Source organism: Lissotriton helveticus, chromosome 11, assembly GCF_964261635.1.
Source record: "Lissotriton helveticus chromosome 11, aLisHel1.1, whole genome shotgun sequence".
Classification (NCBI taxonomy): domain Eukaryota; kingdom Metazoa; phylum Chordata; class Amphibia; order Caudata; family Salamandridae; genus Lissotriton; species Lissotriton helveticus.
In genome coordinates, this window is record NC_136072.1 from 136,635,986 (window position 1) to 136,647,602 (window position 11,617).

An 11,617-nucleotide genomic window follows, 5' to 3' on the forward strand; every position below is an offset into this window, starting at 1 on the left:
CGCGAATATCTCCAAAAGTTGGTAATAGGAGATAGCGATGTTAGCGACTGTTTCCAGTCGCTAACATCTTGGCACGCCCACTTTGCATCTCATTAGTGATAAATTTCACTGACATGCAAAGCGGGGCCCAAGATGGTCGCTATCTCCTACTAGCTGTCGCTCACTGGTGTTAGCGACAGCTAGGTAATAGGGAGATAATTTTATCTCTGCTTTCTTGGCTTTTAAAGCCAAAAAAGCGGAGATAAACCCCCTTGATAATATGCCCCTGTGTTTCTCGTTCGAACGGGTAAAAAAGTTACTAAAAATGCAGCAACATGCGTTGCTGCGAAGTGGAAAGACCTTCAATGTGGAAAGGTCATCTTTCAGTAGCTTATTATTGTATTTGAGTGCTAAATGGTACTAATGAGGCAAAAATCAGGGGTAAAGACGACTAAGTGAAGTATTACTTCAAAGACGTGCAACATTGTGCCACATAGATTGCCCTTTTTGCCGCATTATTTAGTTAACTCTGCCACAAAATTTGGTTCTCTCCTGCTGCATAATTCCAGTGGCCCTGGATATACTACTGATGAATGGAAAAGGGCAGTAAAATAAATGTTGTTTCTTTTTAGATTTCGGACATTTCTTAAGTGATTACTAATGTCTTAACGGATGCAAAGGCTGTGCTCAATAATTTGCTTGACAAACAAGCATCGTATGCACAGTATTAATTCATGGGGGGCTAGTATGTGTAAACCAGATATGTTTAGTGTTTGCCGGTGGGAGTTCGATTGACAGCATCTACACGAAGTTGTAAGCATCAGGAAAAATTACATTTGTTTTGTAAAGGATAAATATCAAAGTAAATGTACGCGCCTTCCACCGGGTGCTGCTGAACACACAACCCATGGGCGGAAAATTGACTGAACCTGCCTTTAGCTTAGGCCCCTATTCCGGTGGTAGGCTTTTAGTGTAGCTGACTGCACCTTTTATTGTACAAGGCTAAACTTTTAGTAATCAACAAGGTCTGTTTGCTTAAAATCATTCATTTAGTGTTGCATGTTGTAGCAGATTTGCAATGTAAAAACAAATAACGTGCTTCTGTCAAATTATCAAGAAGCATGTAAGCTGAGTGCTGACAGCAGAAAAATAAACTGGATCCCACACCTTTGTAAACAACAAACACAATGAACAAATGCAGCAAGTGACAAGACAGTGAATGGTTCATTAAAACTTCCAGAGGCATGAAACTCAGTTGAAAATGTGGAAGGGGTGTGATGTATGCTCAATTACAAAGCTTTAAGTAACCAAGGGCAAACATGATTTCATGTAATGTGCAAGCCCATGAAGGAATTTAAAACCATACACACAGTTACATCTAGAGACCACAAAATAAATGACATGAAATTTTACTGTAGGATTCGACCAGCTAGAAAATTAAATTGAGTTCCCAGTTGAGAAGCCAATCATACATTATTTAGTCTCAGCCGAATCTCCAATCAATAACCCAGTCTTCTACAATTTTCGAATTTCTATTTAATTTGTTTCAAAGAGCATATTTCACGTCCCACATGCTCAGAGGATGTGCTAGAAAAATGCCTATAAATGTTGAGATGCTTTCCTGGGTTGGCTTCAGAGGACATAATATGGTGGCTGCATGACTCTCTCCGAGGCAGTGAGATGCAGGGACTCTGGAGCTATACTGGAGGGAGACCAGTGTGCGGCATAAATATTGATTATTATGGTAAACTGTGAAGATAATATGTTTGGAGACATGGTATAGCATGATTACGAAAGGAGTAAATCTCCTAAAAAACGTGGTTTTATCATAATAGGTAACATGACAAAAAAGCACAATGAACCATCATACTCTCCTCCAAAGACCCTGTCCACGGATGCAGAGTGCTGGAGAGGCTGCTGCTGGAAGATCAAACAATGGTGATGGTGTGTTAGAAATGGGGGTCTCTAGTTGGCAGTGGTTTGCACCCAGTCCAAGTAGGGACCCTTCCTTCTAGTCAGAATGAGGGAATTACACACCATAGATCCAGTCAGTCCAGAATGCCGCTGTTCGTCTGGTCTGCGGCCTCCCCCTTCGTGAACATATCACACCTCATCGGCGAAAGCTGCATTGGCTCCCCATTCACAGAAGGGCGGAATTTAAAGCGCTTACTTTGGCCCACCGGGCAGTCAAGGGAAAGGGCTCTGCATACCTCTCCTCTTGCCTTTGTCCCTACAGCAACACCAGACCTCTCTGTTCCAGCTCCAAACATCTTCTTTCCACCCCCAGATTCAAAAAAGTACGCTCCGGGGGCAAAACATTCCAAGTATGTGCCTCTACCCATTGGAACAAGCTTCCTATTTCCCTCCGGTCAATACAGGAAGAACTCCCCTTCCGAAGAGCTTTAAAAACCTTTCTCTTCTGCTAGTTCTATCTGAGTGAGATATAGCTTCAGTATTCACAGGAGCGCCGGGACACCCCGTTGGGGTATCTGTGCGCTATATAAAACTCTCTAAATAAACAGATAACCCCCTGCTCACCCCCTTGGTAACTTGGCAGGCGCAGACAGGTTTATCACAGAGGCAATGTGTAAAGTATTTGTACATAACACAGACAGTAGCACAGTGAAGATACTTCAAATGGACACCACATCAGTTTAGAAAAATAAAGTATCTTTAACTAAACCAAACAAGACAAGACCAAACAAGACCAAAACTATGGAAATCCAAAATACACAACTTGGAATAAGACTTTTTAAAGGTTTCAAGCAATTCTGGTAATAGAATTTATGGATGCGTGATTTCTACACAAAGTACCTCACATGCGTCAACATACATAAGGCAAAACAGCTGCAGAGTGGGGACACACTGGAAAACGCAGTAAGGCATCAGTTCCTGAGTCATTGGGGAGGTGAGGCAACAGTTTTGCTGCAAGTAGGAGAAAAAGAGCTTTGAATACGGTCTGTAGGGGGAAGTGAGACATCAATTTCCAAGGGGATTCCGGTCTGTGGGGTTGTGTCAGAAACATTTGGTGCACAGGTGCGATGAGTGAGAAAGTTCAGGCGCTACGGGTCGATACAATGGTCATTCAAGCAAAGCGTCGATATGTGAAGCCCCACATTGGTGATGTGCTGATTCTTTTCGCTGCACTGATTTGGTGAGGTGGTATTGGTCTTGGGAGCGATTCTTCAGGCTGATAACAGGTGCTGCTTTCATTTATTCAGCAGCATGGGGGTGTGCCTCAGGATTTTCTACCACACGGCGGTGCTGCATCGGAAAATTCAGCCACAAGAAGAGCGAAGCATCAATTTTGCACATTTCTTCAGATCTGTTTAGATCATTGCAGCATGAACAACCCCTGAGGGCACTAGGCATGTCAGAACTCTCATCAGTAGAGTTCAAGTGAATGAATGAATGAATTTAAAATGTATATAGCGCTCGAATGCCCAGGGGCATCTAGGTGCTGCAGCGGAGGAAAATGCCGGAGATGAGAGATATAATTAGGTCCAGAACAACAAATTTTTCAGAGCCTTTCTAAAGGAAAGTAATGTAGGGCAGTTATTATGGGTAACGGAAGTGTGTCCCATAGTTTGACAGTGTTGACGAGAAAGCTACTTCCTCCCCAGCGAACTCTCCTGAATTTCGGCATCCAAAGGAGTTTGCTCTGAGCTGAGCGAAGTGTTCTGCCTGGAAGATGCTGTTTCAGGTATTCGGGTCCTGATCCTGAAGAGACTTGAACGCTAAGCACAAGGCTTTAAATTCAGATTTCTTTTTCACCGGTAGACAGTGTAATTGTTTTAGGCCTTGGGACACAGACTGGAACTTAGGAATATTCATCAACATCCTGTCAGCGAAGTTTTGAACCCGCTGCAGGTTTGAGCAGGTGCTGTTCCCGAAGGCCCAAATGAAGGGCGTTTCCATAGTCCAGCATGGCCAGTGCCAAGGTTGTAATAAATGTTTTTACTGTGGCTGGGGGAATGTAAGGTTTCACCATCTGAATTAGTTTTAAGGTTAAATGTACCTGAGAGGCAACATTGTTAGTTTGATGGTGGAAGGTAAGACTGTCATCAAAGATGACGCCTAGATTTTTAGCTTTATGCCTTGGGGCGGGAAGTATTCCCATGGCCGGGGGGCCACCATTTCTGAGACCAGATGGTGGAGTCTGAGCCCAGCAAAAGCACCTCTGTTTTACTTCCATTAAGCTTCAGGCAGCTTGTGCTCATCCAGTGCTCCACACAGGTCACTCATTGATTAAAGCGGGTTGCCATTTCCTCCAGATTGCTTGAGATGGATACTACAATTTGGGTATCATCGGCATAGGACACTAGTGAGAAGCCAAACTGCCTGATGACATCAGCTAGGGGGGTGACATACAGATTGAACAGCGTAGGGCTCAAAGATGAGCCCTGAGGTACCCCACAAGGAAGTAAAAATTGCTTTGAACAAGTATACTGCAGGTGAAGTCTGTGTATCCCAGAGACTTCAGAACAGGAGTCAAGTACACACACGCCCTCGGAGGTACTTCACAAGGAGGAAAACAGCAAAGTACAGTACTTTTCCTCTCCTTGGCAGAAGCAGCAACTGCAGGCCATCCCAGAAAAGCAACACACAGCAAAGGGACAGCACTCCTTACAGCTCTTCAGCTCTTCTTCTTGATAGTGAATCTCCTTAATTCCAGAAGTAGTCTAAATTCTGGGGTTTTAGGTCTAATACTTATACCTCTTTTTCCATTTGTAGTCTTTGTTCAGGAAGTCTCTATTGCTCAGTAAAATCAGTTATGTTCTCACTAGTTTAGTTTCACTACAGGAGATTAAGACAGCATTGTACAAAGCAGCCACAGCCTATTCAGGTGTCAGTGACAACAGCTCCCACAACTCTAGCCCAGGATGGCCCATCAGCATATGCAGGGCACACCTCAACTCCCTTTGTGTGATTGTCTGGGGTAAAAGAGGCATTTTCAAACACACAATTTAAAAACACCTTCATTAAAAGGAGTGTTATTATATTCTGAGTTCAGGGAGCCTAAACTTAGCCGTTCCAAATTTATAGTTCCACTTGTAAAATGTTATAAGGTAGCTCCCAATGACAGCCCATGGGATAGCTTGTCCTTGCAATAGTGAAAAATGAAATACACAGTATTTCGCTGTCAGGACATGTAAAATACAGCAGTTCATATCCTATCTTTAACTTACACTACACCCTGCCTAAGGGGGTAACTTGGCCCTCCCTTAGGGGTGAATGACATGAAAGAAAAAGGAAAGTTAGCTCCTGATAAGTGGGTGCACTTGCCAGGTCGACATGGCAGTTAATAAATACTCACACAGACACTGCAGTGGAAGACCTGAGAACACATTTGAAAGGCTACTGTTGTGGGTGGCACTGTCAGTTATGCAGACCCGCAGGTAGCATTTGATTTACCGGCAGTGGGTGCACACAGTGCACTTTACTAGGGACATATCAGTCAATCAAATATGCCAAACATGGATAACCAAGCAAAATTACAATGTACAAAGGGAGCACTTGTACTTTGGCACTAATCAGCAGTGGCAAAGTGCCCAGAGTAGCTACACCAGCAAAAACAAAATCCAGCACACAGTCAAAAATACAGGAGCAAGAGGCAAAAAGTATGTTAACCACGCCATGGATGCTAGGTCTCTAAAAAGGTTTCCCTCCTGCTGAAAAGTGGACAGAACTACCCACCCTCCTGGAAGTTCTCTTCACTAAAAGAAAGTATCTGGACAGACCATCATCATTGGCAAGCTCTGTACCAGGGCAATGTTCCATTGCAAAATCCATCCCCTGTAGGGAAATGGAAGAACCCAACAGTTTTGGGTTCTCACCCCTCATTTACATCAACCATCTGAGGGGCCTGTGGTCCCTCTGAACCCTGAAGTGAGTCCCAAACAATTAGGGTCTTAGCTTCTTCAGCATCCAGAACACTGCAAAAGCTTCTCCCTCAATTGCACTCCACCCCTCTTTTCTGGGAAGTAACCTCCTACTATTAAAGGCTACAGTTTGGTCAAGGCCTTCATTGTTCAGTTGTGAGAAAAATGCACCCACACCATGCTCTGAAGCATGTGACTGCACAATAAATTCTCAGGAGAAGTTAGGTGCCTTGCGCATAGGAGCCATGCACATGGCAGATTTCAAAAGGCGTCTAAAAGGCTTCAGTCCAGATCACTTTCCTTGGCTGCTTTTTGGAAGTCAGCTCAGTCAAGGGGGTAACAATTGTGCCATATCCCTTGAAAAACTTCCTCTAATAGATGATGAGGCCTAAAAAGGCTCTCACCTCAGTTTGGGTCTTGGGGGGGGCTCCCAAGCCAGGATGGTGTCAATCTTAGGTTGTAGGAGTGTCACCTGCCTGCTTCCAAACTGGTGCACTAAGTACACCACAGAACCCTGCCGTATCTGGCACTTAGTGGCCCTGATGGTAAGGCCTGCCTTCTCCACAGCCTTCAACACTTCCCAAAGGTGCTGCAAGAGATCTTCCCAGATTGAATTGAATAATTCAATTTCATCCAGGTAGGCTGCACTGAAATCCTGCAGTCCAGCCAACACCTGGTAGACCAGCCTCTGAAAGGTGGCATGGGCACCCTTCAACCCAAAGGGCATAACCCCGAACTGGTAGTGCCCCTCTGTGTCAAACATATCGAGGAACTTGGCAGCTCCCAACTGACCTATGAGCTCATCAGCTCTGGGAATGGTGTGTGCGACAACTCAGAAGGAATTGAGCCCACTGTGGTCCATGCAGAACTCAAGATCAGGGGTGGCACCAGGTACAGCAACCTTTGGTACATTGACCACTGGGCTGCCTCAAGGATTGTTGGAGGGCACAATTACCCCTAATGCCAACATTTTAGAAACTTCTTTGATTTTGGCCTTAACCCTGTCAGTCAACCTGTAAATGTTGGGTTTTAACGGAGGGCTGACCCCTTTGTCCACATCATGGGTACGCCAATGGGTGACACCTGGGGTCAGGGGAACCAGTGGCAAACTCTCCAACAGCTGGTGACTGTCACTCTGCTGTTTAGGAGTCAGAACAGGGGAGAGACATAGAGAAAGGACATGCTGTTATTGCTGACTCTGCAAGTAGAGAGGCTTGTGAGAAGTGGCTGCTCTTTTACCGCAGTCTAATTGCTTTAGTATTAGCCAATAAAGATGGTTGTATTTCAGTGACCTGGACTTCAGTCTAACCCTTAACCGTAGTGCGGATTCCTGCCTTCGCCTCGTGCACGGAAGGGTCGAGACTCTCCTGGGCTGCTAGCTGCAGTTGTTCTCGAAATTTTTAAATGACCGCTATAGGGGTGCCACATGTGCCGAGGCTGCCTCCTTGCAGAAAATCCAACAGATCATATTTTGAGACATTTATTAGAGTTTTAATAATTCTGTGTGCTGCTATAGCCATGATACTGTCATCCATTTCAGTCTGTGATGGCCGCTGGCTCCTTGCCCATGATAACCTCTTTGGACTTTGGTGCCCCAACATGTACTACAGATATTGACTTCGCTCAAGTGGAAGGGCTAAGCCTGGGAATGATCTTCTGCAGAAGTGCGCTCTCATTTGCTGTAGTCAGTGCCATCTTCGGCCTTGAGCTTATGATGGTCTCCCTCATCTGCGAAGATGTTCACTCAAGGCATGAATGGTTTCTGGGATCTCTTCTCATTAGTGTATCATTTGTTCTGTCTTTTGGAGGTGTGTTGGGATTTGTAATTGTCCTGAGAAATTATATGACATTCACTGGCTTCACCTTGCCTTACTGGTGTGAGTTCACTGCTGTGTTCCTGTTTTTACTCAATGGAATAAGTGGAATTCACATAAATAGCATCACGGATCATTGGAGCAGACCAGGCATTGGAAAAGTGTAGGAGCTAAAGCTCCTCTTGAACTTCAAATGTTATAATTTTTTCCAGATATGACTGACTGATATTGCTCTTGTGTAAGAGAAAAAAACAAAGTTTGTGTTCTTGAAGATCCACATTAATAAAAAGGATCCATTCCTTAGAATGTTACTAAGGGTGTATTTTTGATTTTGCTCGAATATACAGGCATAGATCACTGATCAAAAGATCCAAGAACCCATAAAGTGTTGATGTAATGTACAATCAGTGTAATTAAATATTGCTACCCTAGCCAGAAAACTGTGATCATAAGATTTTCTTTTCCAACGACATCTGCATACGTGCATCTTTAAATCCTTCTGTGGATATGGACAAATACATTGAAAAAGTGAAGAACAGTTTGAATGGACCATTACTGAAACCACTATTTTATATAACCGTGATCAGTGTTTAATGTTAGATTGAAAATACATTTTTCTGCACTTTTTTAACGAGTCCAGTTCTAAATTTAATAAATTTGTTTTCATCTTTGTACTGAATACCTCCTGTGTTTTAAATAATTATACTCGCGGCAGGTCTGTGAGGGGTTAAATATAGATATATCAATATAATCTTTTTTGACAACTGTCAAAAAAAATTGTATTATCTCATATTGAGTCTCCCTACTTACAGGTGGTCTTGCCAGCAGGGTTAATTGCAACTTAGCATTTGTGTACTAAATAAAATAAATTGTTTTTTAATAAGAACCTCATCTTTTTTAGTAATAAACATAATTTCTGAAACATGGCCAAACTATCTACGTTCGGCTTTACAGATAAACAATATGCTAATATGGTGGGAAGTTCAGTCTCGTTTGGAGAATCCACAACAACAGGCCAAGATAAAAATAAGGATGTTAATATACTACTAGGACTAAGAAAGAAACTCAAAAGGATTGAACAGCATGGCCAATTCATGCTCCAATATTTGAAGGCCGGAGTAATACCACAAGGTTTAAGAGTAAGAAATATCCCAGGTTTATTTGCACACATCAAAGGGTTCCTGGAGCGCTGGTCTTTAATATCTAACCGGTGCTCCAGGGACTACATGATGTTAATAGTTGAAACATCAAAGGGTATTCTAGAAGAACTAGCTAAGGAAATTGCGGAATTAGAAGACAAGATCAAGACATCCGGCATAGTGGAGGATGTGAAAAAGACACTAGATGAAATAGAAAAAGATCTCAATTCCTACACAGACTACCTTATAAAAAGAAAAACTGATAAATTACAGAAAGATATAAAGTTTTTAAAAAAAGAGACAACATACCCTTATCTTTCTGATAACAATTATGCTAGCAATGAAGATGGGACAGACAACTGGGATAATAGGTCCAATAGATATGGAAAAAAGGTTAACACATTCTCTGAATCCTCTGGGTCAGACAGTGAGGGAGCTCAATATGATGGAAGCTACCAACGAGGTAGACCAAACTCCAGATATCAGGGTAGACGTCCTTTTTTAGGACAGCGCCCATCGAGACGCACCAATTGGAGGCCTCAAAACCAACATCGGTTCCAAGGTGCCCCACAACAGGATTATCAGTACCCAGCACATCAACAGATGGGTTACGACCAATATCTAGAGACAAGAAACAACCAGTATTGGAGGAATTGAATCAGTTACCCATATTTAACTTGACAACTCATACACTATCATCAGACACCATCTCAGTCTTAGCAAAAGGCTTATCATTCGCCCCGCATTCAGGCCTGAATAAATTTGACCTTTTTAGAGACCTACAGACCTTTTTAAGAAAAATAAGGTTAAGATTCTTCTTTCACAACAAAGAAGAAAGAATAGAGGAAACTAACCTCTCAGGATTAAGGCCGCAATCAATATTTACCCCTACCCTTGACCAAGTACCACCTCAAGTGGCAATATTTGAACAGGTTATGAATGAGAAATTTACTAACATTACTAGATATGTATCTAAAACTCCTTTCAATTTAACAAGTGAGGAATATAAAGCCATGAATGAGATCAAGGAGAATAAGAGTATTACTGTTAAAACATGTGACAAGGGAGGGGGGATCGTAGTGTATGAAACAACACAATACGTGTCAAAAATGGAAGAGATGTTACATGATAATCGTTTCTATGCCCCTCTAACCAATGACCCCACTACTCAGACTAAAAACAAAATCAGAAAGCTAACAAATAAGGCACTCAGAGACGGAGAAATATGTAAAAAAGAATGTGAATACCTAAATGTGGCCAATCCCAAACTTGCCAGTATCTATGGCATACCAAAAATACATAAAAACATTGAAGACCCTCCATTGAGACCAATTGTGACAACTATTGGCTCAGTGACAGAGCCACTGGCAAAATACATAGACGCAATTTTGTGTCCACATGTGGCCAAGATCCCGGGTCATGTACAAGATACGAGGCAAATTATAAACCTGGTGGAGAATATACAGTACTGTAACACATCTCAAATTTTAGTTACAATGGATATTGAGGCATTGTACAGCAACATTCCGATTATGGGAGCATTACATGCGACACATTGGTTCATTCAAAAATACAAAATTCAATGTCCTACGATATTCGTTCTAGAATGCCTCAAAATTGTCTTAAATGATAATGTTTTTGAATTTAATGGCACAGTATATAAACAACAACAAGGAGTCAGTATGGGGGCTTCTTGTGCCCCCACTATTGCAAATATATACATGTCATACTTCGAAAATCAGTTTGTATTTAATGAAATTGCGCCCTTTTTTGAAACTGTTGTCAATTGGTCTAGATATATAGACAACGTGTTTTTTATCTGGACGGATAATGAAGACACGTTGGAAGACTTTCTTTTATGGATAAATGCATGTGATAACAATATCAGGTTCACACATATTATGGACAGGGAACAAGTCAACTATCTTGATGTAGTAATTAAACATCAAGAAGGTAATCTAGTGGTTGACTTATTTGTCAAACCAACTGCGAGAAACACACTCCTCCATTATGATAGTTATCACCCACATATACAGAAAAACAGTGTACCATTTGGAGAGTTCTTAAGACTCAGGCGTAATTGTACCAGCATCCTAGACTATGACACTAAAGCCACAAACATGAAAGCAAAGTTCTTGGCCAGAGGATATCCGAAAAAATTAATAAGAGACTCTTACAAACGAGCGCGTTTTTATGATCGTCAGAGCTTGCTCCAACCAAAAGAAGCTAAAAGCATTTCCCAACTAATATTCATAACCAAACATACTATGATCAACGAAAGAATCAGGCAATGCATATGTGCCAACTGGCACATATTAAATGCAAATGTTCCCAAAGAGGATCAGCTACCCAAGCCCATCTTTGCGTACAAAAGAAACAAAACATTGAAGGACCACATAGTTAAATCGAGAATGATCCCAACAAAATCCACTACACAACTATCAGTTGTAAATAATCAACCTGTAGTAGGAACCTATAGCTGCTCAAGCTGCAAATCTTGTGCTACAGCAATACAAGGAGTGAATTTTATCTTTAATAAACAGCTAATTCAACCTGTGGATCTAAATAACTGCAAAAGCACAAATGTAATCTATCTCATCCTATGTCCTTGTGAGAAAGGTTATGTAGGACAAACAGGCAGAGCTCTTAATGTCAGATTGACAGAACACAGATCTGCAATAAGAACTAAGAAGCTAACAGCACCTATGGTGAGTCACTATGTGGAACACAACCACACACCAGAAAATATGGCATGGTTCATCTTAGAAAGAATACATGCTAAAGCAGGACAGGATCAAGATAA

At 42.0% G+C, this 11,617-nt stretch overlaps 1 pseudogene; it reads left to right on the plus strand.

The window, feature by feature from the left end:
* The first annotated feature begins 7,265 nt into the window (after positions 1 to 7,265).
* LOC144790648 (voltage-dependent calcium channel gamma-like subunit pseudogene) lies at positions 7,266 to 7,842 on the plus strand (annotated as a pseudogene).
* Positions 7,843 to 11,617: the final 3,775 nt, after the last annotated feature.